Genomic DNA, 23106 nt, shown 5'->3' on the forward strand with positions numbered 1-23106 from the left:
CTATGATCAGCTCCATCTAGGGTTGCGACCTGTCTGGTTTTGACCCGGACAGTACGGGTTTAGGAGGCTGTGCCCGGGTTTCCCTTTGCCTCACACCCGGACACCATTTCCAGCTGACAGGGGTACCATGGGGCCTTTTACGAGCCCCAGCACACAGGGGGACCTGGACAGCAGGGGCAGCGGAGCGGCGGGCGGGGGGAGCAATTACAGGGCAATCAAAACATATGAGAGAGAGAGCGGGCGACAGACAGCTGCTGGTGCGGAAGGTTTTAATAAAATAAATGCTTAAAAGCAATCCACTCACTCTCCATGTCAGAGCTGTATATGTCAGTCTGTGAAGTTGGATGTCCCATTCTCCCCTCCGATCCACGCTGCTCTTATCACTGAATCGCTGGAGGAAGCCAAGGATACAGAGCTGCGGGGAGACTGCAGTGAGCTGTCAGCCTGGGATGCTGTGACCAATCAGAGCATTCCAGAGGCTTAAGCACGCCTCCATCATCAGAGGCTGACAGTTGACATGAGTTTCCCGATTCAGTGATAAGAGCAGCGTGGATCGGAGGGGAGAATGGGACAGCCAACTTCACAGACTGACATATACAGCTCTGACATGGAGAGTGAGTGGATTGCTTTTAAGCATTTTATTAAAAACTTCTGCACCAGCAGCTGCCTGTCGCCTCTCTCTCCCTTATGTTTTGACCCTTCTGTGTAATTGCCCCCCCCCCCCCTCTGTATTTGCATGGGCCCCTCCTGCCACACTCTGCATCCCCCTCCTGCCACACCGGGGTACTGATGTAAAGAAGACTACTAATGTAAATTGAGATTTGAAAAGAGGGTCTCTTGATTTAGGAGGGCTCCTAATGTAAAGGGGCCCTTGATATGTGGAGTTACTGATATAACAGGCCTCTGCTGTTGTGAGGGAGGACTCTGATGTGAAGGGGGGGGGGGGGGACTCTGATCTCATAGGGGGACCATTGATGCTCAGTACAGTGCTCCTAATGTAAAAGGGTGACTCCTGGTGTAAAGGGGGACTCCAGACTCCTGAAACCTGATGAAGGGGGACTCCTGATCTAAAGGGGACTTTAATGTAAAAGGGGGATTCCTGAACTAATGGAAGTGTTTAGGGGGGCACTCATATAATGGGGGTCTTTAATCTAATAGGGCACTGATATAAGGGCACTCTGTTCTAATGGGGGGTCTCTAAGGAGAGGTAAAAATTTGCTGTGCACTGTTAAAGTGTTCGGGTTTAGCTTGAAGAAAAGGTGGCAACTCTAGCTCCATCTAAAGGCAATTTTTTTTTTATACGCTCTATTCAAAATAACAGTGGAACTAGACTTTATCTTAGGGCTATAAACCGAAATTGCTATTTAATACGTTTTTAATATTTAAAATAATTTCACTCATCCATCCATGTCTCCATGCTTTAACTGTTCAGAAAGCACTTTGAAAAACACCCCCCTTGCACTTCTAGATGCGGCCAACTTGGGTAAGGGCTGATGATTCATGGAGCATTTATTTCCTGTAATTCATCTGCCCATACAGTGCATCCAGAAAGTATTCACAGCGCTTCACTTTTTCCACATTTTGTTTTGTTACAGTCTTATTCCAAAAATGAACTAAATTCATTTTTTCCGCTCAAAATTCTACAAACAATACCCCAAAATGACAACGAGAAAGCCGTTTGTTTGAAATCTTTATACATTTTTTGAAAACCTTCCTGAGTCTCTCAGGGCATGCAAGGCAGGAGGGTGTGCTTAGATGAGAAAGCCCCTCCCCTCCCATGAAGACTCCTGGGATGTATGACATCATTTTGGTCTAGGCCAGAAACCAGGAAGTAGCAGAGAAATAAAAAAAAAGTAAATATACCTTCCTATCTATTTACTATGTTAGCAGCATAGGGATTAAAAAGTTCATTCTGATTGAGAGAGTTTAGTTTCACTTTAATAACATTTGACCTGGAAAGAAAATAGTCTAACAGTCGATTTAAAATCTGCACCACATTTATTTTTATTTTTTTAATGGAGGCCTTAGTTCTATTTGATCTTAGCTATTTAACCACTTGCTGCAAAATCACATAACTGTACGCCATTCTGCTTCAAGTGTTTGTACTAGGGTAAGGTGACCAGATTTTTAACCGCTTCCCACCCGCCCTATGGCCGAATGATGGCCTTCGAGCGGGCGGCTTCCTTCGCCTGGCCGTCCGTTTACTTCCGCAATGCGCGCCGCCGGGGGCGCGCATCGCGGAAGTACTGTATTTGCCGTGTCTCCCGGAGACAGGCGAATACAGATCTCGTGAACGGCCAATCAAAGCGGCCGTTCACAGCGCGATCGCAGCTACCAATGGGAGATGATCTCATATGTAAACATATGAGATCATCTCCCATTGCCGTGTCTCTCCCTCCTCACACAGAGACAGCGTGTGAGGAGGGAGAGCGATCTGTCAGCCCCAGTGCCGCCCGCCAGCCCCAGTGCCGCCCGCCAGTGCCGCCCGCCAGTGCCGCCCGCCAGCGCCAGTGCCGTCAGCCCCAGTGCCGTCAGTGCCGGCCGTCAGCCCCAGTGCCGTCAGTGCCGGCCGTCAGCCCCAGTGCCGTCAGTGCAGCCAGTGCCACCTGCCAGTGCCGTCAGTGCCACGTGCCATCCATCAGCCCCAGTGCCGCCAGTGCCACCACCAGTGCCAGTGCCGCCAGTGCCACTTACCAGTGCCACCTGCAAGCCCCAGTGCCACCTGCCAGCCCCAGTGCCACCTGCCAGCCCCAGTGCCACCTGCCAGCCCCAGTGCCGTCAGTGCAGCCAGTGCCACCTGCCAGTGCCGTCAGTGCCACCTGCCAGTGCCACGTGCCATCCGTCAGCCCCAGTGCCACCTGCCACCACCAGTGCCAGTGCCGCCAGTGCCACTTACCAGTGCCACCTGCCAGCCCCAGTGCCACCTGCCAGCCCCAGTTCCCGGCCGTCAGCCCCAGTTCCCGGCCGTCAGCCCCAGTTCCCGGCCGTCAGCCCCAGTTCCCGGCCGTCAGCCCCAGTTCCCGGCCGTCAGCCCCAGTTCCCGGCCGTCAGCCCCAGTTCCCGGCCGTCAGCCCCAGTTCCCGGCCGTCAGCCCCAGTTCCGTCAGTGCCGGCCGTCAGCCCCAGTGCCGTCAGTGCCACCTGCCAGTGCCGTCAGTGCCACCTGCCAGTGCCACGTGCCATCCATCAGCCCCAGTGCCAGTGCCGCCAGTGCCACCTGCCAGCCCCAGTGCCACCTGCCAGCCCCAGTGCCGTCAGTGCAGCCAGTGCCACATGCCAGTGCCACGTGCCATCCGTCAGCCCCAGTGCCGCCAGTGCCACCTGCCACCACCAGTGCCAGTGCCGCCAGTGCCACTTACCAGTGCCACCTGCCAGCGCCAGTGCCACCTGCCAGCCCCAGTGCCACCTGCCAGCCCCAGTGCCACCTGCCAGCGCAAGTGCCGCCAGCCCCAGTGCCACCTGCCAGCGCCAGTGCCATCCGTCAGCCCCAGTGCCGCCAGCGCCACCTGCCAGCGCCATTTGCCAGAGCAATTAGTCAGTGCCAGCCCCATCTGTCTGCCTCCAGTGCCATCTGCCTCCAGTGCCATGTAGGGTCACTTTGTGGGCATTTCCATTGTCCTGGTGCTCCAGGGCCTTCAAAACTAATAGGCCTCTGTATGTGGTCAGGCTGTGTAAAAGTCTCACACATTTGGTATCGTTATACTCAGGAGGAGTAGCAGAACGTATTTTGGGGTGTCATTTTTGCTATGTACATGCTATGTGTTGGAAATATCTTATAAATGGACAACTTTGCATAAAAAAAAAATGCATTTTCATTTTTTTTTCCACATTTTTCTAAAACTTCTGGAAAAAAAATGAACCATTCAAACGACTCATTATGCCTCATAGATTATACGTTGGGGTGTTAGCTTTCCAAAATGGGGTCACTTTGTGGGCATTTCCATTGTTCTGGTGCTCCAGGGCCTTCAAAACTGTAATAGGTGGTTGAGAAATGAAATGTGTAATTTATGTCATATACCAGTACATCAGATGTGATCAATTTTGTGCGATTCGCACCACAGCTTGTAGACTCTCTAACTTTCACAAAGAACAAATAATATCCACTAATTTGGGTTATTTTTACCAAAGATATGTAGCAGTATAAATTGTGGCCAAAATTTATGAAAAAAAAAATTATAATTTGCAAAATTTTATCACAGAAACAAAGAAATATGCGTTTTTTTTCAAAATTTTCGGTCTTTTTTCATTTATAGCGCAAAAAATAAAAACCCCAGAGGTGATCAAATACCACCAAAAGAAAGCTCTATTTGTGGGAAAAAAAGGACACAAAATTCATTTGGGTACAGTGTTGCATGACTGAGTAATTGTCATTCAAATTGTGAGAGCACCAAAAGCTAAAAATTGGTCTGGTCAGGAAGGGTGTTTAACCACTTCAGATCCGCGCTATTGCCAAATGACGGCATTAGCGCGGACCTACATTTTCAGGACTACGTCTATTGACGTCGTCCTGGTTACGAGTGGCCTGCGCGCCCCCTGAGGGGCGCGTGCGGCGCGCTCTGTGATCGGCGAGTCCGTGAGACTCGCCTGATCACCGATCCGTGTAAGGGGTCGATCCCGACCCCTTATCACGTGATCAGCTGTCAGCCAATGACAGCTGATCATGTGATAGAACGGAGCCGGTAATCGGCTATTATTCCTCCTCGCGCTGACAGCGCGAGGAGAGAAAAAAAAAGCCGATCACCGGCGGCCGTGATCGGGACATCAGTCCCGATCACGGCCATCAATACAAGGGACCACCTGCCACCTGCCTGTGCCCACCTGCCTCCCGCAGTGCCATCCTGAAGTAAAATAAAAGAAAAAGTAAGTGCCCCCCGTCAGTGCCCCCTGTCAGTGCCCATAGTGCCCACAGTGCCACCCACAGTGCCACCCCACAGTGCCACCCAATCTGCCTCAAAGGTGCTGCACCCCAGTGCCGCCCATCAGTGCCCAGCAGTGCCGCCCATCAGTGCCCAGCAGTGCCACCTATCAGAGCCACCTATCAGTGCCACCTATCAGTGCCCATCAGTCCCATCTATCTGTGGTACCTATCAGTGCCCATCCGTGCCACCCATCCGTGCCACTTATCCGTGCCACCCATCCGTGCCATCTTATCTGTGCCCATCTTTGCCCATCAGTGCCGCCTTATCTGTGCCCATCGGTGCCGCCTTATCTGTGCCTATTAGTGCCGCCTTAACTATGCCTATCAGTGCCCACCAGTGCAGCCCATCAGTGCCCACCAATGCAGCCCATCAGTGCCCACCAATGCAGCCCATCAGTGCCCACCAATGCAGCCTATCAGTGCCGCCTAATCAGCGCACTTCAATGAAGGAGAAAAATGACCCGTTTGCAAAATTTTATAACAAACTATTAAAACATGATTTTTTTTTTTTTTTTTTTTGCATCTTTTTTTGTTTGTTTAGCAAAAAATAAAACTCCGAGCTGTAACTAAATACCACCAAAAGAAAGCTCTATTTGTGGGAAAAAAATGATAAAAATTTCATTTGGGTACAGTGTTGTATGCCCGCGCAATTGTCACTCAAAGTGCATCAGCGCTGAAAGCTGAAAATTGGTCTGGGACTGAGGGGGGTTTAAGTGCCCAGTAAGCAAGTGGTTAAGTGCCCAGTAAGCAAGTGGTTAAAATTAAATCCGGGGACATACTTTTGTTTTGTTTTGTTTTTTTACTAGTAATGGCAGCAATCAGCGACTGATGGCGGGACTGCGATATTGTGGTGGACAAATCAGACACGAATGCCGCGTACACACGACCGGTTTTCCCGTCAGAATAAACTCCAAAGATTTTTTCCGGCAGAGTTCCACTGAAACTGTCTTGCCTACACATGATCACAACAAAGTCCAACAGTCTAGAGCGCGGTGACCTACAACAGGTACGACGGGACTAGAAAAGGGAAGTTCAATAGCCAATAGCCTCCGTCTCGTACTTGCTTCAGAACATGCTCCGTTTTTGGTCCATGGGAGCAGCATACAGACGAGCGGTTTTCCCGATAGGAAATGGTTCAGTCAGAAATATTTAGAACATGTTCTATTTCTAGGAACACAGGATCAATGTCTTCCACACTGACAGAATGGCGCACTGCCTTGTTTAGGCAGACCACTAGGCGAGTCCGTCGGATCCGCTGATTGGCTGTGATCACGTATATAAGTGATCCTGTGCAGGTCGACCGCCCTGTAGCAGTAAATCTGCTATCAGGTGATCGGCAACTAGTTAAGATCATCAGCATTATGATAACTCACAGGCAGGGGGCACTCTATCATGGCTCTGTAATATTGTGTCACATAACATGGCTGCTGGGTGCTGATTTTGTTAACTTTTGACCATTAAGTGCCCCCCACTGCCTGTGAGTTCTGATACCACCCATTAGGCCAGAGAGACAGACACAGTGCAATGTAGTCTATTCACAGACACCCCAAAGCACACCTGTGTTGAAGCCTTGAAGGCACTGGCAGCCCCACCATTGGATCCCCTCCCCCTCTATTCCTGCTGCTGGACATCATCAGCTGAGCTCAGCTGCCTCTCTCTGCCTGTTGCCGCCTCCGCGGGCCTCACAGCCTCTCAGGTCTCACTCTCCGGGCCCCGGCTACTACTGGGTGGGGAGCGGAGGAAAATGACTGGAATGGGCATGTGCCGGAAACTGAAGAAATAATCCATCCGCTCTGACCAGCACATCATCATCAGAAAGGGACACAGATAATGGAAAAAATACACCCCCTAAGCTAGTAGGAGCAGGGGGGGGGGGGGTTGCAATTCAATTTGGCAGACTTGGTCCGGGGGACAGTGTCCTCAATCCGGGGACTGTCCCCTGGAACCGGGGACATCTGGTCAGCCTATACTGGGGTGATATGCAGCTGCAGGCATCATGTCGGTACCATTTTCTTTTAGAACCGAGCAGGCTCGGACTGGGACAAAAAAATAGGCCCGGGCATTTTGGATTGAGCAGCCCTTAACATGTTAACTGGCCCGTTCCCCACTCTCCACCCTGATGGATCCCCCGGGCGAGGGAACCCAACAAAGGTGTGGGGGGGAGGGGGGACCAGGAAACAGCATGGGAGGGTGGAGAGCACAGGGGGGCAGCAGAGAGCATGGAGGGATGTGGAAAGCATGGGGGGGGGCAAAGAGCATGGGCGGATGTGGAGAGCACAGGGGGGCTGGCGGAGAGCATGGGCGGATGTGGAGAGCACAGGGGGGCTGGCGGAGAGCATGGGCGGATGTGGAGAGCATGGGGGGGGGGCAGCAGAGAGCATGAGGGAATGTGGAGAGCACGGGGGGGGGGGGGGGTTGCGGAAAGCATGGGGGTAGGTGGAGAGCATGGGGGGAGGTGGAGAGCACAGGGAAGGCAGAGAGCCGGGGGGTGGTGAGCACAAGGAAGGCAGTAGAGAGCCGGGGGGAGGTGGAGAGCACAGGGCAGCAGAGAGCCGGGGGGAGGTGGGCAGCAGAGAGCATGGGGGAATGTGGAGAGCACAGGGGTAGCGGAGAGCATGGGGGAATGTGGAGAGCACAGGGGTAGCGGAGAGCATGGGGGAATTTGGAGAGCACAGGGGTAGCGGAGAGCACAGGGGTAGCGGAGAGCACAGGGGTAGCGGAGAGCACAGGGGTAGCGGAGAGCATGGTGGAATGTGAAGAGCACAGGGGGGGGGGGGGGGGCAGCAGAGAACATGGTGGAATGTGGAGAGCACAGGTGGGCAGTAAAGAGCATGGAGGAACGTGGAGAGCACAGGGGGCATGTCAGGAAGCATGGGGTGAGGTGGAGAGCACAGGGGGGCAGCAGAGAACATGGAGGAATGTGAAGAGCACAGGGGGTGGTGGAAAGCATGAGGGCGGAGAGCATGGGGGGGTGGCGGAGAGCATGGGGGGAGATATGGAGCCCAGGGGGTGGCGGAGAGCATGGGGGAGGTGGAGAGCCCGGAGGGGTGGCAGAGAGCATGGGGGGAGGTGGAGAGCCAAGGGGGGTAGCAGAGAGCCCGGGGGAGGTGGTGGAGAGCCCGGGGGAGGCGGAGAGCGCGGGGGGGGTGGCATCAGAGAGAACCAGGATAGGAGGAGTGGCTGCATATAGAAGAATCATTCCCTCCATCTTCCTCCTGCAGTCTCGGAATGCCTGCTTCTCTACCTCTCGCAGGTATTCAGAGACTGCAGGAGGAAGATGAAAAGATTGTTCTATATGCAGCCCCCCTCCACTGCTTATCCTATCCAGGTTAGGGGGCGGGGGGGGGGGGACTGCACTCACGTTTTCTCTTATCGCTCACTCCATGGTGTCTGCTCCAGCCTCTTCCAAACTTCGCAGTCCATGCCCCCGGCACCGACGGCTGACCAATACGAGCCGAGGGATGGCTTTCTTGTGATAATAACCAATGCGGCTAATCAGCCACTCTATTGTTATTACAAGCAAGGCGAGGCCCCCCCCTTCCACTGCCTTCCTCTGCTCCACCCGGGCTCTCCCGTCCCAATGGGAGGCCCGAGCAACAAACAGGCACATCCAGTTTACCGCAGCCTTAAAGGCTCCAGATTTTTAAAAAAAATTCAGTACTCAAAACAGCCAAACTTGGCATTTTGAATGCTTTTAAGTGCAAAGGAGAGATTTGGGGTCTTAAAGACCCCAGATCTCTCCATAAAGAGTATATATAAAAAAAAACATGTTGCGCTGTCATATAAATAGTGCAACAATTATCACACCTAATATATTTTGTGATTCATTCAAAAGTCCAAAAGAATAATGTCCTGAAAACACCATAAAGTCCATAGAGCGATGAAAAGAAGGTGCAATGTCGTCCAGTTCTTATTCGGTGCAATACTTAGTGCTCCCCATAGGAAAAGAGCAAAATATCTGCTTAGCAGATCAATAGACCTAGCAAGGTCTGTACTCGCATCTGTGAGCTTTATCCCTCACACTAGGTGTAGGCTACATCAGCTTATCCAGCCGCCTTATGGAAAGCGATCATGGAAACCACCAAAGATATATGTCCTTAAGGTATCCTCAGGAATCAGTCATGCGATATAACAATGAGAAAAGAGAAAACTCATTGCACAGCATCCAGATAAAAATTAGGAGTTTAACCACTTGTCTACCAGGCACTAACACCCCTTCCTGCCCAAGCCATATTTCAGCTTTCAGGGCTATTGTACTTTGAATGACAATTGCGTGGTCATGCTACACTATACCCAAACAATTTTTTTTATAATTTTCTTAACACAAATAGAGCTTGCACCGATGGGCACTGATAGGCTAAACTGGTGGGCATTGATAAGGTGGCACTTATGGGCACTGATGAGGAGGCACTAATATGCCACACTTGTGGGCACCGATAGGTGGCACTGATGAGCACTGATAGGAGGCATTAATGGGCACTGTTAGGTGGCACTGGTGGGCACTAATAAGCAGTAGTGGCGGGCAATGGTAGGCGGCACTGGTGGGCATGGATAGGTGGTACAGGTGGGCACTGATTGGCATTAACCTCCCTGGCGGTAATCCCAAATCTTGCTCGGGTTAGGATTTTACTATCATAAGTGGTAACCCCAAGCCAAGTGGTAACCCCAAGCCAGCTCGGGATCGCATTGCTGGATACAGGGAGAAGTTACTTATCTTGTACCCTGGATCCAGCGATGTCCTCCGCGCTGTGTGATCGAGCTGTCCTCCGCTCGCTTCACACAATGCCCGAATGCCTCTGAGCTCCGTTCCCTGCGACGTTACGGCGCACGGGAGCGGAGATCAGCACCAAATTCAAAAAAGTTAAAATACACAAAACACACACAGTACTGTAATCTTACAGATTACAGTACTGTATAAAAAAAATTACACACCCCTTTGTCCCTAGTGGTCTGTGCAGTGCCCTGCATGCACTTTTATATTATACTGTTTTTTCTGCCTGGAATTTGGAGATTGCCCATAGCAACCAAAAAGTGTCCCTTTATGTCAAAAGTGGTTATAGACCAGCTAGAAAACAGTGATAATAAATTATAATCATATGCAGAATTGAGCGATAGTGATTTGTGGAGAAATTCGTCAAACACTAAATCTAATGACAGTGACAATTCTGCAAATGAGCAAATTTCAGTGTTTTTGGATTTGATTACATTATTGAATAATTTTTATTATTTATTATATTATGAACTTTATCATACCCGGGATGTCTGCTAGACTCTGGTTGAACAGATTAAGGCTCTGTTCACACAGGGGCGACACGACTTCAGGACGACTTTGTGAGGCAAATTGGAGACGACTTGAACACGACTTAGACACTACCTGGGGCGACTTACAAGTCGCCCCAGGCCAGGCGACTTTTGCCGTGGCCAATCAGGGAATGAGCTCTGAAGGGGGAACGCCACGCCAAATTTCTGAAAAAAAATTGGCGTGGGTTCCCCCTCCGAGAGCATACCAGGCCCTTAGGTCTGGTATGGATTACAAGGGGAACCCCCTACGCCGAAAAAATGGTGTGGGGGTCCCCCCCAGATCCACACCAGACCCTTATCCGAGCACGCTACCCGGCCAGCCAGGAAAGGGGGTGGGGACGAGCAGGCAGCAATCCCCCCTCCTGAGCCGTACCAGGCCGCGTGCCCTCAACATGGGGGGTGCCTTGGGGGAGTGGGGGCGTGCGGCCCCCCCACCCCAAAGCACCTTGTCCCCATGTTGATGAGGACAAGGGCCTCTTCCCGACAACCCTGGCCGTTGGTTATCGGGGTCTGCGGGGGGGGCTTATCGGAATCCGGTAGCCCCCTTTAATAAGGGGGCCCCCCACCCTATGTGAATGAGTATGGGGTATAATGTACCCCTACCCATTCACCTGTAAAATAAAGTACAAAAAAAACACACACAAGATAAAATAGTTTATTGCACAGCTCCGGGAGTCTTCCATCTTCGAGGGTCTTCTCGCCGGACTCCTCTGCTATCTTATTTTAGCTCTTTTGCTAGCGGAGGAGCCCGGCTTTCTTCCTCGCTGCCGCCCTCTTCTTCCGACTTCGGGGTCTTGTCCCCCTCTTTGGTTCTTCTGCCAGGCCACCGCACCTTCTTATAGCTCTTTTACAGGCGGTGATCCGGTCTTCTGTAGCCGCCGCCTTCCGTTCCTCCTCTTCTTCTTCTCCTGGAGATGTTGACTCGATGCTCTCTCCGGCCGCAATGCCAGGGACGCGCCGCGCAGCGACTTATATAAGGAGAAGGGGCGGGGTCATCGGTTGATGTCACATGGTGACCCCACCCCCTTACAATGTCACAGTCCTGGAGGATGCTGGGACTGTCACCATGTGACATCAACCAATGACCCCGCCCCTTGTCCTTATACAAGTCGCCACGCGTCCCGGAGGAGGAGCAGACCGGGCCACCGCCTGTAAAAGAGCTATAAGAAGGCGCGGTGGCCCGGCAGAAGAACCGAAGAGGGGGACAAGACCCCCGAAGTCGGAAGAAGAGGGCGGCGGCGAGGAAGAAAGCCGGGCTCCTCCGCTAGCAAAAGAGCTAAAAGAAGATAGCGGAGGAGTCCGGCGAGAAGACCCCCGGAGCTGTGCAATAAACTATTATATCTTGTGTGTTGTGGCTTTTTTTGTACTTTATTTTACAGGTGAATGGGTAGGGGTACATTGTACCCCATACTCATTCACATAGGGTGGGGGGCCCCCTTATTAAAGGGGGCTCCCGGATTCCGATAAGCCCCCCGCAGACCCCGATAACCAACGGCCAGGGTTGTCGGGAAGAGGCCCTTGTCCTCAACATGGGCGTAGATTCCGGCGTAGATTCTGCAGAATCTACGCCCCTTTCCGAAAGTCCCCCCGCTGCCTGCTGGGAAACACACGGATCCCAGAGACAGCGGGACCATCCTTATTGCGCAGCGCAACTCGCGCATGCGCAGTAGGGAACCGGGAAATGAAGCCAAAGGGCTCCACTTCCTGATTCCCATACCCAAGATGGTGGCGGCAGCACCTGAGAGACGATCAAGAGATCGGCTTTGGGTGCCGACATCGCGGGCGCGCTGGGCGGGTAAGTGTCACTATTTTAAAAGTCAGCAGCTGCAGTATTTGTAGCTGCTGGCTTTAAAAAAAAAGAAAAAAAATGGCGGACTCCCGGCAGTGCTGGAAAATAATGGTGGCCACAAAAAATAGACACTTTGGGCCCAATTTGGACACTCAGGAGTGCACTCACTTTTGTTGCCAGCGGTTTAGACATCAATGTGTTGAGTTATTTTGAGGGGACAGGAAATTTACACTTATACAAGCTGTACACTCACTACTTTACATTGTAGCAAAGTGTCATTTCTTCAGCGTTGTCACATGAAAAGATATAATAAACTATTTATAAAAATGTAAGGGGTGTACTCACTTTTGTGAGGTACTGTATATGTAGTATATATCGCCAAGAAAGAATCAGTGTATTTGCTGTGATGGATCGTTCATGGCAGCGGCAGAGGTTTGCTGGTATAACTGAACATTTACACAGCAATTTAGTTTGAAAAAGAAAATATGTCTATGGAGATCAAGCCCTGGTAAATGAAAAGCTGAGAGCCCTGGGCCTTGTCTTTGTATTTCTAGTGAATCAGAGGAAAGCTGCTGCATTTACAGGACCCGACCTGCAAACACCTCATTTACCAAAGGGATTGCTACAAGAAAAACCCATTAAGATGTATTGCACACGGATGGGAACTCCCCGCTATGCTTCCCTCCTAAGACCAAGGACTCCCTATTTGTATGGATTTACATACATTTAATTCATCCTGTTATAGAATAAATAGCATTATAGTGATTTGTTTTGTTTAGATAATAAATGAAATATCAGCACCTTTTCCCCATGGGATCTTGGCGCCGATAGATGGAGACTTTGGGCATCTGGCATGTTTATGGCTGGGTTCACACTATCTTTGCATTCACCTCACAGCAGGGGTCCGGTGTGTCCCCGTTCACCGCTTCAGCTCCAATTTCAGCCCAAATTTTTGCCCAAATTTGGACCTGAAACTGACCAAAAGACACACCGAAGCCGCAGCGGAGATATGTTAACCGCCTCAATATAGAGCCGGTCAAAATGATTCTGCTATTGCGAATTGGATGTGGGGAAACCGCATCCAATTCACAATAGTGTGACCCAAGCCTAAAGGGTAAGTTTGCCTTTACAGAAGAATCTGTAAGGTGAACTTGCACAGGGCCCCCTCCTCCCCCGAGGGCCGCTAGCCTGTTGTGCTGTGATCTCCTCGTTCTGAGCCCCGGTATAGCTGCATCACTGGTCCGGGGCTTAGAAATCCCCACAGCCCAATCTCCAAAACGTACCCCGTCAGAAGGGATGTTTAGGAGCATTTTAATTGGTCAACACCGTCACATGGGTGGCGCCGACCAATCAGAGCCCATGTAGCCAGTCCTATCAGCGGGGAAGAAGACGTGTGAATGCCGAGCTCCGGACTCATGATGCGGCTATACGGGAGGCTCAGAACGAGAGATCGCTGCACAACAGATCAGCGGGACTGGGGGTGGGAAGGGGGTCCTGTGTAAGTTCACCTTATAGATTTTTCTGTAAAGGTGAACGTACACTTTAAGTTTAAAGTTATATTAAACTCTGTTTTTAAAGGGGAGGGCCAGCCAGCTGCTGACTTTTAATAAGCGCACTTACCTGTCCAGGGTGCCCGCGATGTCAGGCTCCCGAGGCCGACCCATCCCTCGGCTATTGGGTCCCGGCGCTGCCATTCTATCTAAGGGAAACAGGCAGTGGAGGCTTGCGGCTTCACTGCCCATTTCCTACTGCGCATGCCCGAGTCGTGCAGCGCTTTGTGAATGGGGCGCGCTGTGTTCTGGGGGCACACACAGTTCCCAGAACATGCCGGAGGAGAAGAACGAAGACCAGCGAAGATCACCGCGGAGTAGGAAGAGGCAGTTTAGGACGATCTGCCTAGCAACAGGCATTTCTGGTAAGATAATTAAAAAAAAAAAAAAATTATTTTTTTTGGGAACATTTTAATGTAGTTTTGTTTTTTAGGGTGGCCCTCCACTTTAAGCAGTTAAGCATCTGAGTACTTCTTTATCATTTAATCCTGTGTCAGGGTGGTTCCTTTCTCTTGCAGCATCCTACAGAGCCACCCTTGCATGCAGGGACTAGAGTTGTTTCTTCTTACACTGTGTACATCAATCGAAAACGCACAGCCCCAAAACCTAGGAGGCATTGGTGTGCACAGCCTATTGCATTAGGGTGTGCACCCCAGAGCATAAACACACATGCATGTAAATCAGCAGAGTAATGGACGGTGTCAGTAGAGAACAAATTGGTGCCAGTAGGGCAGTGGACAGCGTCAGTAGTTTTTTATTTTTTTTATTAATTTCTACAATATAATTTTTTTTATATTTTAATTACTTTTTTACAATTATTTTTAGAAGCCCTGTTATGGGGCTTTGGTGAAATGACAAGGGTCTAAACAGACCCCTTATGTCTCACTTTTGAGACAGAGAAAGAAACTGAGAACCAGTGTTAATTTTAGTCTTAGGACTAAAATGGCATTTTAGTTTTAGTCCCATTTTAGTCTTCTGCAACTGTTTTAGTTTTAGTTGTATTTAGTCGACTAATTCTCCAGTACATTTTAGTCGACTAAAATGTCCTAAGTTTTAGTTGACTAAAATCTCCAGTACATTTCAGTAATTGAAATTTAGTTGCAGTCATAGTCTTTTGACTAAAATGATATTTTAGTTTTAGTCTTACTTTAGTCTTTTGACTTAAATGGCTTTTAGTTTTAGTTGTATTTAAGTCATCTCAATTGTTTTAGTTTTAATCGTATTTTAGTCGACTAAAATAGTATTCATTTAGTCAACTAAATTAACATTGCTGAGGACAGAGATTCCCTAGTACCTTTCTCTGCAGCTTGCGCTAAACATAGTTTAATATGCTTCAGTTAATACTGAAGACAGAAGAGATCGGCACAAATCACTCACCAACTGGGGGAGCGGAAGACCAACGGGAAGGCAGCGAAAAAAGGAGGAATAGTGCCCAATCATTGGCGTCAGTGGAAGCAATAGCGCCCCATCATTGGTATCAGTGGGAGAAATAGTCCATCCTCGACGTCAGTGGGAGGAATAGTGCCCCATCCTTGATGTCAGTGGGAGGAATAGTACCCCATCATTGGTATCAGGCGGAGGAAAACTGCCCCATCATTGTCAGTGGGAAGAATATTTGCCTTTTGTAAATCAACCCCTTTAGTTCAGCTTTTATGGAGCTAAAAAGAGGACGCATCATGTCACCTCCCCACCGCCTGTCAAATGCCTCTAAAAAACAATCCAAAAGCAGATCACTTTTCAGAGGAGCAGCAATTTCTCCACATGTCTGAATCTAGCCTTAGGGAGGTTCACTCAGCCTACTTGTCCTGGTTACCATTGTCACCGGGACCAAAATTGGGGAAAAATCCAAATTTATGATCTGTCATCAGAAAAGGAATAGAGTGGATATCTTATAACGAGGGGTCTTGTTCCAGTGACCACTGACTAAGGTGGCATTGCCCTCACTTTGGGGAGATTTCTTCTGTTGTGTCTACAGGTGAGGGACTGAAAATAAATCTCCCCAGTGGGATACAAATGGCAAAACAAAATCTCACAGGGGGTTCAACCCTTTGTAACTTTATTTAAAAAAAAAAACATGCAAAAACCAAAACAAAAACATTGCTTCAGATTTACTTTAATATTATTCCATTGTGTAGTAAATTGAGCGTTAAAGTTTTCAGTGTTAAAGTCGTTCATTCATTCAAAATGAGCCGCCAACACACAGCAGCAAACAAAAAAATATCCCTGCAGTATTATTTAGTGCGGCTAATGTGAGTTATGTTTATTGAGGTGTAATACTAAAGGAATAGGACTGAAACGCATGGCATGAATCGTCATTACCGCGCTTCCCCTCGGCTTCAGTGAATGGGTTCACCATTTACCAACAAAGCCATGCAGTTTATAGACAAGATCCTCATTTTAGGTAGGTGTTTTCCATAAGGAATTACTTTTTATTTATTCATGGTACGTTAACCACCAGACTTCCGGACGGTTTTACCCCCTTCATAACCAGGGCATTTTTTTGCTATTTAGCACAGCGCTATTTTAACTGACAATTGCGCGGTCATGCAATGCTGTACCCAAATGAAATTTACATAATTTTATTCACACAAATACCAGTTTCTTTAGGCGATATTTGATCACTGCTGGATTTTTTATTTTATTATAGGGAGTAAAAAAAGACCGAAAAAAATCAAAAAAAAAAAAATCAATATGTTCTACTTTCTATTCTAAAACATATATAATAAAAAAAAAAATCAAATTTCTTTTTAAAAAATATAGGCCAAAATGTATTCCTCTACATGTCTTTGGTAAGAAAAAAAAAACCACAAGTGTATTAATTGGTTTGTGAAAAAGCTATAGCGTCCACAAACTATGGTGTATATATACTGGAGTTTACGCAGTTAAAGGCGCTACGCTGTAATGGCGGTGATCAGTGACTTATAGTGTGACTGTAATAGGGTGGCGGGCAAACTGGCGCTAAAAGACGCTATCAGGGAGGGTCACTAACTGACACTGACGTCATTAAGGACACTAATACATTGCTCAGGAATAGTTGTGTACACAGGGCTGGTGCAAGGACTTTTGAGATCCTAGGTGAAATCTCCTTTTGCCGCCTCCCTCATTTGGCTACACTCCTGACTCCACCCCCTTCGCCCTGTCCATGTATACCCCACCTTTTTAATGAAGCGCACATCAAATGCAGCCGCGCCCATCAAATGCAGCCTCGCCCATCAAATGCAGCCTCGCCCATCAAATGCAGCCTCGCCCGCGCCCATCAATGAATGTTTACTTGCTTCTATTCATTTGGGAGTCAGGACACAGACAGTGTCCTCTGCCACCACTGCGCCTCTGACACTATGAGCGAATGGAACGGCGACGGCTTTCTGATGCTGAGACTTTGTTGCTTGCTGCGGGGAGAAGAGAGTAGAAACACCAGTGGTCGGGCGCCCCCTAGGCAGCAGTGCACACTAGGTGGCTGCCTAGTTTGCCTAGTGGTAGCCCCGGCCCTGACTGTACATAACACTGTACTAACAATGCTGGTAATCAGGGTTTTAACTGTGTGCCTAACAATGTGTAATGTTTACGGCTTTTACTTTTTGATCTGTCTAGTTTTCCCCCCTGTTTTTCCAGGGAGAAAAAACAGCTAGATTGTTGTTCCTGTTGCACAGAACTGTGTGTGATTGGACACAGCCCCTCAGCTGACTTCAGGCAAAATCAATAGTTGAAATCAGCTGGCAAATTCTCAATTCACAGCACAGTTCGGCAGGTGGCGCCACTGAACCCAAAAGAATGTGCTGACATACAAGTACAAGATTGTGCCTGTACCTGCCACCTACTCACAGTTAGTGGCGGCTGGCGCTCAAATTTCTTGGGGACGGCCCCCATCCAGCCAACACCCCCCAACCAGCCATCCAACCGCCACCAAATCAACCCACCCCCCATCGCTTGATCGATCGCCGATGCCCTCCCAACACCCACCCCCCGTCGATTGCCGCTTTGCTCGCTCATCGCTCGCCAACCCCACATTACCTTTATCCTTGCGTTTCTCTCTCCAAGTCCCAACAGTCTCCTCCTGGCCAATCAGGAGTCCTGCAATCCGGCCAAAGGGGGCTTAGGAATCCCGGCCAGTCGGGTCTCAGGATTTGCTGATTGGCCAGGAGGAAAAACATGTGAGTGGGGTCAGGGAGCTGTCATATGACGTCCTCCCGTTTAAACAGGGAATGCGCGCGATCGTGCGCGTGCATCCCTGTTTCTTCGGTGGCGGCGTGTCACGGAGACACTGCTCACCACTGAAGGGGATGAACAGCCATTGGTTATGGCTGTTTACCACGTGATCGGCCGTGATGAAGTCACGGCCGATCACAGATGGTCACACCCCGACTGTGCACTGGGAACACTGCTCGTCACCGACGCTGGTAAACAGCCATTGGCCGGCTGTTTACCCACGTGATCGGCTGTGATCCTTTCACAGCCGATCACTAAAATGTAAACAAACCGCGGTAACGAGATGTTACCGGGTTGTTCTCCTCCCCACACACCGATCGTGTGTGAGGAGGAGATTGCGGTAACATCTCGTTACCGCCTAGTGTACACCAATCACACTAATTGCCTGCCTACCCCCCTCAATAAAGAGGACCTGTCACCACCCCTCATAGCACCTGTCACCAGGCCCATCAGGGTACCCGAGCACCTGTCACCAGGACCCATCAGGGTACCCGAGCACCTGTCACCAGGACCCATCAGGGTACCCGAGCACCTGTCACCAGGACCCATCAGGGTACCCGAGCACCTGTCACCAGGCCCATCAGAGTACCCGATCACCTGTCACCAGGCCCATCAGAGTACCCGAGCACCTGTCACCAGGCCCATCAGAGTACCCGAGCACCTGTCACCAGGCCATCAGAGTACCCGAGCACCTGTCACCAGGCCATCAGAGTACCCGAGCACCTGTCACCAGGCCATCAGAGTACCCGATTACCTACTTGCAGCCCATGTCTCATATAATATACATTGGGGTGTTTGCTTTCCAAAATGGGGTAATTTTGTGGGTAATTTCTCCAGGACCTTCAAAAGTGTGATGGGTAGGAATGAAATGAGATGTGTCATTTATGCTCCTAGAACGCCTGAACGTACTACTTCAATGTTCGGCCTCTCTATGTGGCCAGGCTGTGTAAGTCCTACACATGCAGTATCGCCATACTTGGGAGGAGTAGCAGAATGTATTTTGGGGTGTTTGCTTTCCAAAATGGGGTAATTTTATGGGAAATTCCATTGTCCTGGTACTCCAGGGCCTTCAAAAGTGTAATAGGTGGTTGAGAAATGAGATGCGTCATTTTTGCTCGTAGAACGTCTGAAGGTACTACATCAATGTTGGTGTTCTGTATGTGGCCAGGATGTGTAAAAGTCTCACACATGTGGTATCGCCGTACTCGGGAAGAGTAGCAGAATGTATTTTGGGGTGTAATTTGTAGGGATGCACCGAATGGGTTTTTTGGTGCCGAAACCGATACCGAAAATGAAAATTTTAAAAAATATTTTTATACAGGAGGTGGTCAGAGACTGGGGACACGGTACAGGAGGTGGTCAGAGACTGGGGACACGGTACAGGAGGTGGTCAGAGACTGGGGACACGGTACAGGAGGTGGTCAGAGACTGGGGACACGGTACAGGAGGTGGTCAGAGACTGGGGACACGGTACAGGAGGTGGTCAGAGACTGGGGACACGGTACAGGAGATGGTCAGAGACAGGGGACACGGTACAGGAGATGGTCAGAGACAGGGGACGTGGTACAGAAGATGGTCAGACTGGGGACATGGTACAGGAGATGGTCAGAGACAGAGGACGTGGTACAAGAAGCATCCCCCATTGCAGCCAGTGTGCCGCATTGCAGCCAGTGTGTCGCATTGCAGCCAGCCTGTGCACTGTGTGCTGCGGATGATCTGTCTATCAAAGTGCCCGGACAAGGGGGAGGGGCTGCGTGTGACGGCGCGCGGCCGGGAACACACAGCAATTTAAATGAAAGCTGTGATGTTCCCGGTGCTGTTATCAAACAGGCGGCAGAGGTGGCTCTCCTGCGCTATACACCCCCCATGATGGGCGTCACCAGGGGCGGGGCCCCGCCCCCCACCCAGGCCACGCCCCATTTTCGGCTCCATTATCGGCCGTTTTTCTCTTTCGGCAAATTGCCGAAAAGGGCATTTTCGGCCGATATGTTTCGGCGGCCGAAATTTCGGTGCATCACTAGTAATTTGTTGTATGCATATGCTGTGTGCGAGAAATAACCTGATATGACAATTTTGTAAAAAAAAATAAAAAAAATCAAAAAAAAAATCTTCATTTTGCAAAGAATTGTGGGAAAAAATTACAACTTAAAAAAACTCACCATGCTACTTAATACCTTGGAATGTCTACTTTGTAAAAAGGGGTCATTTGGGGGGTATTTGTACTTTCCTGACATTCCACGGCTGTCTGCCACTCTTTGCAGTTTTTATCAAAGTTGTAAAACAACCTCCTCATGCAATCTTTAAGTGCTGCGTCCCTGCGCTCTTCTGCATTGACCAGCTCACCAAAAAGCTTCTCAATGGTCTTTGTCCAGTAACGTTTGTAGCCCTTTGTGGATTTGAGCTCGTACTCCTCTGGCAGATTGCGCTCCGTTACACTCTCTGGCATTTCCATTTGGTAGCGATTCTTCGCCGTTCCCCAATACACTATATTTTTACAACCAAGCCTCTTGCATTGTTTCTCCAGATAGTCTAAGATTCTGCTCGGCAGTCTTGATATCTCTCAGTGCTTCGTCATAGTCAGGGTCAAAGCCAGCTTTAGGGGTAATCACCAGTTTTTTTAGCCTTCTCGTGATCAAATGAAGTGTCCCACCTCGTTCAGACGTTAAGTCTGGGAATCGACCTTTAGGATGTTTATCTTTAACTAGATACTGACCGCCGGCTGTCAAATGACGGCCAGACGGCACACCTATTGTGGCGGGAGGCAGTCATATGACGTCCTCCCGTTTAAACAGGGAATGCGCGCGATCGTGCGCGCGCATCCCTGTTTCTTCGGTGGCGGCGTGTTACGGAGATACTGCTCGCCACTGAAGTGGGTGAACAGCCATTGGTTATGGCCGTTTACCACGTGATCGGCCGTGATGAAGTCACGGCTGCTCACAGATGGTCACACCCCGACTGTGCACTGGGAACACTGCTCGTCACCGGCGCTGGTAAACAGCCATTAGCCGGCTGTTTACCCACGTGATCCTTTTACAGCCTATCACTAAAATGTAAACAAACCGTGGTAACGAGATGTTACTGGGTTGTTCTGCTCCTCACACACCGATCGAGGAGGAGGAGATTGCGGTAACATCTCGTTACCGCCTAGTGTACACCAATCACACTGATTGCCTGCCCCCCCCCCCCCCCCCCCCAATAAAGAGGACCTGTTACCACCCCTCATATTACCTGTCAATCACAGTCCATCAGAGCACCTGCCCCGGCCCATCAGGGTGCCCGAGCACCTGCCCCGGCCCATCAGGGTGCCCGAGCACCTGCCCCGGCCCATCAGGGTGCCCGAGCACCTGCCCCGGCCCATCAGGGTGCCCGAGCACCTGCCCCGGCCCATCAGGGTGCCCGAGCACCTGCCCCGGCCCATATCTGTCACCAGGCCATCAGAGTACCCGAGTACCCGTCACCAGAGTACCCGTCACCAGAGTACCTATCTCCAGCCCATCAGAGTACCCAAGTACCTATTTGCAGCCCATGTGTCATAGAATATACGTTGGGGTGTTTGCTTTCCAAAATGGGGTCATTTGATGGGTAATTTTACTGTCCTTGTGGTCCAGGACCTTCAAAAGTGTGATGGGTAGGAATGAAATGAGATGTGTCATTTATGCTCCTAGAATGCCTGAACGTACTACTTCAATGTTCGGCCTCTCTATGTGGCCAGGCTGTGCAAGTCCTACACATGCAGTATCGCCATACTCGGGAGGAGTAGCAGAATGTATTTTGGGGTGTAATTTTTGCTATATACATGCTATGTGTTAGAAATATCTTATAAATTGACAATTTTGTGTAAAAATAAAATAAAAAAAAATAAATAAAGGCGTTTTAATTTTTTTCCACATATTCCAAAAACTTCTGGGAAAAAATGAGCCATTCAAAAGACTCATTATGCCTCACAGATTATACGTTGGGGTGTTTGCTTTCCAAAATGGGGTCATTTTATGGGAAATTCCATTGTCCTAGTACTCCAGGGCCTTCAAAAGTGTAATAGGTGGCTGTGAAATGAGATGCGTCATTTTTCCTCGTAGAACGTCTGAAGGTACTACATCAATGTTGGTGTTCTGTATGTGGCCAGGCTGTGTAAAAGTCTCACACATGTGGTATCGCCGTACTCAGGAAGAGTAGCAGAATCTATTTTTAAAAAGGGGTCATTTGGGGGGTATTTGTACTTTCCTGACTTGTTAGTGTCTCAAGAAATGAGATACACCTGATGTACTGAAGGCCTGATCAGAAGTGATCAATTTTCAGTGATTGGCACCATAATTTGTAGAATCTAAATTTCACAAAGACCAAATATATACTAATGTGGGTTATTTTTACCAAAGATATGTAGCAGTATAAATTTTGGCCAAAATTTATGAAGAAAAATTACTAATTAGCAAAAATGTATGACAGAAACAAAGAAAAAGGCATTTTTTTTTCACAAAATTTACGAATTTATAAATTCGGGACACTGAAGATCGGCGACCTGATTATTAGTGTAGATGTTCCCTGTTTGGATTTGCCGGTTATCGGGTCTCCTCATGCACTTAGCGCAAGGAGAGGATTGCCGATAACTTTCAAATCCTGTTTACGCTGTTATGGGACACAGCTGGTCACATTGTAACGAGCACGCTGCAATTGGCTCTTAACTCCGATCATCTGTGTCCTAAGGACACAGCAATCACAGATCCCTGCTTATGCATGTCGCAGGAGGGACGCAGGCTGCAAGGTCATGGGAAGACATCAATAGACGTCCTCCCAGCAAAGTGAGCCTGCAGCTGTATCCTTCTTTCGGCTATACCACGGGTGGCGAAGGGATTATGTTTAACCACGTTAACCTTAGCCCTAGTTCACACCAGTGCAACTTGCACCTAAGATTTATTTGCTACTTCATTTAAACAGAAAATTATGCAAGTTGCAATGATTTCAGAAACAAAACAAACACATTTTTTTTAAAAATGTGCATACTAGCCCATGAACCAAAAGGGTCTGCGTTACCATGAGAGTTGGCAGTGCTCAGAAGAGGCACACATTTGTAAGTTCTAATAAAGCCTCATGAGTGCAGATAAACAATAACAATAATTCAATTTTTGTGCAGTTTCTCAGATAGTATGGCTGAATTTGCATTGCATTCAGACCAAACTTTCACAGGCCCCTTTTTTGGTCCGCACCAGAATCGGATCGCATGGGTGTTCACACTCACCCTTTAAAAAATAAAATAAATAAATAACTTTTATTCCTATTAGAAGGAATGTAAACATCCCTTGCAATAGGAATAGTGCAAGGCGGGTCCTCTTTACAGAGAGATGTGGA

The 23106-nt window shown here is 49.2% G+C and overlaps 1 protein-coding gene across 3 annotated transcripts in view; it reads right to left on the minus strand.

The window, feature by feature from the left end:
• Positions 1-23106, minus strand: part of LOC143987089 (DNA mismatch repair protein Msh6-like) — a 41694-nt gene that overhangs the window by 6826 nt on the left and 11762 nt on the right. The window lies entirely within an intron of this gene.

The sequence above is a fragment of the Lithobates pipiens genome, unplaced genomic scaffold (genome assembly GCF_037356315.1).
Source record: "Lithobates pipiens isolate NorthernLeopardFrog02 unplaced genomic scaffold, aLitPip1_a1.2 Scaffold_18, whole genome shotgun sequence".
NCBI classification, from domain to species: domain Eukaryota; kingdom Metazoa; phylum Chordata; class Amphibia; order Anura; family Ranidae; genus Lithobates; species Lithobates pipiens.